Source organism: Mizuhopecten yessoensis, unplaced genomic scaffold, assembly GCF_002113885.1.
Source record: "Mizuhopecten yessoensis strain PY_sf001 unplaced genomic scaffold, ASM211388v2 scaffold213, whole genome shotgun sequence".
Taxonomy (NCBI): Eukaryota; Metazoa; Mollusca; class Bivalvia; order Pectinida; family Pectinidae; genus Mizuhopecten; species Mizuhopecten yessoensis.
The window spans coordinates 1,871,792-1,877,791 of NW_018403434.1; positions in this window are offsets into that span (position 1 = coordinate 1,871,792).

Sequence of the window (6,000 nt, forward strand, 5' to 3'; positions counted from 1 at the left end):
CCAACTTCAAAACTAGCAGCTTTCACCATCCACAGAACTCAAGAGGACAATACTGTGACGTCACGCTCTATACAATTACTATTGTAATGTGATGAAATGTAGTTGTGACGCAATAATGGTGTCCTTTTGAAATAAAGCTGAAGTGCCATGTGAATAGTGAAAGCTGCTCGTTTTGGATTCGGACTTTTTTTCTACCCTTAACTGCTTCAAATGGACATTACATCTTCCAAGTTATATGAATATATACATATTTCATAATAAAAAAACATCAACTATATCAGTTTCAAAATGATTTTTGGACACAGATTTTCAATCAGACTCGTTTTATTACGTGTACTGCATTTGAAACAGCCAATTGAATGTTGAATGACGTTTTATTATTGTTCGAATCCTTGTCTCACTATGCTGCAGTTATACAGGCAAACTCTGTCATTGATAACATTTGTATATTTTATTTCGTTATTTTATAGTTCACTCAACAGAAACGAAAATACTTACTAACACAGTTTTAGGTAGTTGTATATGGATCCTAAATTGTTCAGTTAGAAAAATGTGGGAAAATGTCGGAAAACAATCTGATTTCGAGGGAGGTTTGAGGTAAACTGACAAATTCCTATGTTTTATATAATTATATAGAACATAGTTATACCATTGGTATAAAATGTTTAGCTGAAATAGGAATTTCAATATCGAGAACTGCATTGACCCCTTTGTTCGTCGGTGATTTCTTTGTTATATGGTGACCAAGTGATAGTGTTTCCTGATGACATATATACAATGTAATAACATCCCGAACATCAAAGAGGCGGTTTAAAAGATTTACCGATCGGAGATTGACTACGATCAGTCCAAAATTACTGTAATTGTGTTTGTTTTTAAATCAAATTTAATTTTCGACAGGACAGACATACTTAATATGCAACATGTTCCCAAATAATGATGTTATAATAAGTATATGTTTGGGAAACCCATTCAAATCTGAATACAGAAATAAGACCTTTCCTAACTAAATCATTGTTCGCAATGATATTTATAAGAATATGAAACAACGAAATTTATCAGTTCCCCTCAAAACTCTCTCGAGGAGCAGATTATTTTGTGAACTGAATCATTAGAGGTCATGTGATTCTTTTTATTGTTAATGGTTCCTTTTGACACGTTATGCGGTTGATACACCTATTTGAATGGACCTTTTCTTTCGCTGGCCAATGTAAATATGCAATGTGATTTATTTTTTTTGCTAAGGGCTTAGTGACAAAAAAAAGATATGCATAAGAGTAAAGTTGCATATATGTGAATGAGTGTGATAGTTTGGTTTAATAAATATGCTCAGTTATATCAATATCGCAGATATGTATTCAGACAAGGTTGAATAAATTGGCGAACAGCCAATTCTAAAACCACATAACCTAGGGACGAATCAAACAAGCTGCGCAGATACGTTTGTTGTTAATAGTGAACGGTGAAAATGTCCTGGCCAACAGGCAACGTGTTTGGTGTTATAATGCATCTTTTTGTCTAAAATTTGCAACAATGATTGAACGACAAGAGTTTAAATATCATTCGGATCTAGATATTGAATATGATCCTATGAACAGGTATCATAACAAAACAATTCTTCATTGCAACAATCGAAGATACAAACTGTGTACTGTTGTTCTGATTGTTGTTACAACAGTTCAATTTGCCATAATCTGCATCATACTAACACGGCCTTATGACTGTCAACGTCCAAATAATGGAACGGACGCAGGGACGACGCCGACGGTACTGCCCAGGCAACATCTCACTGAAAAAGGGAATGTTACTGATCCCGAGCCTATAAACTCTCTGTGTTTCCCCTGTGCTGAAATTGGAGGGAACATCACAAATAATGACACCGGAAATATTATCAAACTGGACCAAAAAACAAGTATGTGCTGCATGGAAGACGTAGGGAATTTGAAAAAGTTGTTCCTGTTGGTACGTATAGGACAAACGTTTGTTATATTGTTTTTAAAATGGCGCTTGTGTTACATGTAAACAGACGGCGGCCGATTTGAATACATTACGTGTCCGCTTTGTTAGGCTTTTGTAATATTTGGCCGCGCTACATATAACTGCCAGCTACTGTATTGATATATATATATATATGTGTACAGATATCACCAATGGTTGCACTGTGTACACATACACAAGCTGTCTCGATCATGTTACCGGAACGTAGTAAACTTTAAACTGGTCGTCTGCTTTACAGACTACGGCAGCTACACACTTGTATTTGACACATGCCACAAAATACGTGTAACGTGACACTAAATCAACCTATACTTTAGCATGCTTCCGTATGAAGTATATTCATCATGTTTTCTAAAATACACTTGCTGTTATCAAACTTAATTCAAACTTATACTGCATACTTGTGTAAATAACTACAGGTATATCGATCATAACAATCTATTAAATGTACCTGCGGACGATAAGGAAACTAGTGGTGAAACAAATATTCAAAAATATTGTCCGTTTGTTAATTCCATTCAACAATGATCCAATTGTTTGAAACATCACTCACTTAACCCAGATGTTGTCGTACATTTCCAAAAGGTATTTTAAATAAAATAAATTGTATAACATACTTTTCATGTTGTATGTGTTTATTTTTTGTATAACAAAATAGCACATGCCATTTATGTAATTTTAAAGTTCACGTGTTACAGCAACTCCCTATCATAAACATACATATATGATACTGTAGGCCCTTTATATAGGCTAAAACATACGAGGACACAATCCAGGTTATTCAGATAAGCAGACCAAATCAGGTGATCCAAACAAAGGTAAACAACTCTATTTTTATCATCTATGTCACTAACAATTCGTCATGCATGTACTCCTATCGAAGTAAACAGTAATCGACGATTACAGAACGTCTTAGTATGGAGTAATATATTATTTAAATAAAATCAATATTGCTGAATAGTTCCAGGAAATCATGTGTCACACACTCTATCAAAGGCATTAAAACATGCAAATCGCCGAACAACCGTATACAAACAGCATATGTTTGCAGACGACCATCACAATAGTATCACATGCACAGCTGCAAGTTGCAGCTTTTCATTCTGACCAATCACCGTATCATATTAATATTTGTATTTTACCTTTAACATCGATGTAAACAAGAAACCAGTTTTAGTCTGAAGCGGGAAAACGAATAGGACCGAATGGTAAATCGTATGAACAACCGCGTAGTGTTTATTTAGTTACCTAAAGTAAATTGAATTTGAAAATCTATTAATTTGCATAATGTATGGAGAAACGGCGCGAAGCAAACCGTAGGCACCCGGATGCTGGGGTGTCTAACGCTTTTTAATTCAGCCCGGTATGTTTATGTATGTATATTTGTTAATGTTTGTCTAAAAAGCTCATTCGAGCAGGTATTTGTTTATTCTTCGACTTGCCGACTTTAAATGAAGTACATTTATCTAATCTTCCCTGGTCCGCTAAACCAAAGTAAGCGTGGGCCGTACTCGTGTCGTCTGTCCGTCTGCTCGTTAACGATATCGTCAAACGACTTTTTATTGAACAGCGAAAGTTGATGGGGCCGGGCAAAAATCGAGCAATTCAGCCATACTTCTCCTCTGACACTGTGAGGTTAATATCAACATTATTTAATTGAAAACATTCTAAGATGGCGGGGCTTAAGCGACTTATAGGTACTATCAATCAGTTTGTTCATTTTTACTTACATAATTTAAAACTGTTGAGATCCAAATCCTTTTATACATTTTGTGTATCTATCTTCAGAACATCTCTGGTATTCGGCTGGACTTTATGGAATTTATGAATGTTCTATTATATAACCTGTTCTAACTATTTCATAGTTCCATGAATATTATATAGTGCTTTGTTAAAGAAATTTTAAGAGAATCAACTCCAATAATAGATAATATTAACTACATTTTCCTATATGAATCCATATCATATTTTGAAATTTTACAAAATTTGTATTTCTTGGTAACCTATCCTTTATATCCAGTGGTTGGATGGCCAATGTGTTTGTACACAGGGTCTTCTAGGCCTGTATCCCTTGGATTTTATGTAGGATGGGTTGTCAACAAATGTACATGATTTATTTAATTATATATATTCAAAACGTTAGCAGAAAATGTTTGAATAAAAGTGGGAAAATGTTTGTAAATAAGTTTGGAAAAGGACTTAAATAGGCCTAGCCTGATGTCCAATCTAATTGACATATATAAAGTAAATCAAATCTGTTAAAATGGAAATTGAATATCCAAACCCTATAACGTGCAGGACATGAAAAGACGAATACTAAACGTAATAGAACAAGAGTAGACAAAGTAACGAAATGTGGCATAAATTTCATTAAAATGTACTAAGGTTAAAATATAGGTCATTTAATTTTTCGGGTCAAATTTGTCAACCCTATTTATAAATTATTTACGTTTGCCGGCGTCAATACATTGTTATTTGAACCTGATAGAGTGATATAGATCGGGGACGGAGTTCGAGGTCTATGTTACTATCCAGGTCTATATTCATCGTACTGAGCGAGATATAAATCCTAAAACCCTACATTATTATATAAAATATCTTGTCATTAGTTAACATAAGATGAAACAGTGAAAATGAGAATTAATTGACATATTCTCAAGTTTTTTTCTCTCAAAATAAAACATTTTTATTGATTTAGAATATAATTATAACAAATGCACATTTAAGCAAAAGTATAAAAACTGTCTTACAATAATGAAACAAGTATGCATATATGTATAATAAAGGTTGTGTCACAGGGTTTATGATTCAAGTCATTACGTAAACTTTATTTAGAGTTTAACAAAATAAACAAAAGTAAACATCAGATACTGAGTTCAAGTTTGTTATTGTACAACATACATTTAGAAACGAGATACACGTTCTTGGTCACGTGCAAGACACATTTAGAAACATTGGGTCGATATGCTATATATTGGCTAAACATTGTCAATAAGAATCAAGAAAAACCAGACCATATCATTCGGCATGGCCTATGCATTTTAACGTTACACAGATAACGTGATATTTTTTTACTGACAGCTGTCAATAAAATTGTAAATAAACAATATATATGAAAATGAACAAAACATGTTTGTATCTTCCCCCTCTGTTATCTGTTAAGTGACAATGAAGTACAGCATTAAAGTTTGGTGTACATACATATTGTATAACTTTAAGTCTCCATGATTAACACTTCTTTTCAGGGAAGTAAACATATTTTAAATTGCAACTACGAGTGAAAAAGATGAGTATTCTTTGTGCATTCTTGCCATGAAATTAGCGGCTGATATACCAAACATATCTGCATAGAAAAATCAATATAGTTAGGAACAATATTATCTTTCCATGTTTTATACTAGGTAAATAGTTTCAATTCTTAGTTACGTTGAAGTAAGCTTAAATATGCATTATAATGTGTCAAAATTGACGTTTTCACAGAGCACAGTAACGTGATTAGGATGTGTATGTTAAAACACAACATGTGACGGAATTGTTTAGCAACATCAGAAGAACCTTACCCCGTGTTGTTATTTTTTGAGCAAAATCGAAACAGAAAATGGCTGCTCTGGTCTTGTCTCTGAGTAACTGAGCAGTTGCCCATTTATCTCCGATTATCACCAGTTCTACTTGAAAAAATTAGATTTTCAAATACTTCTCTCGGAACTTTTCGTGTGTATTTCATATGTTTACATGGGTGTTTAATAAAAACCATTTCCTGATATATATGTTGACTTAGCGAATAATCAAACAGGAAAACATGTATGTTCTCTCCGTTGTATTATAATGAGTAACATTGAACCATGTATACACAATTTCAGATTTAATATAATTGCATCAATTTGTATGTACTTACATTTTTTCATTTCAAATCAATTTTATTGTATTAAAAAAAACCACAATTGGATTAGGCACAGGCATTGCCTATAAAGGCCCTTTCCAGAGAAAATACACACATTTCAT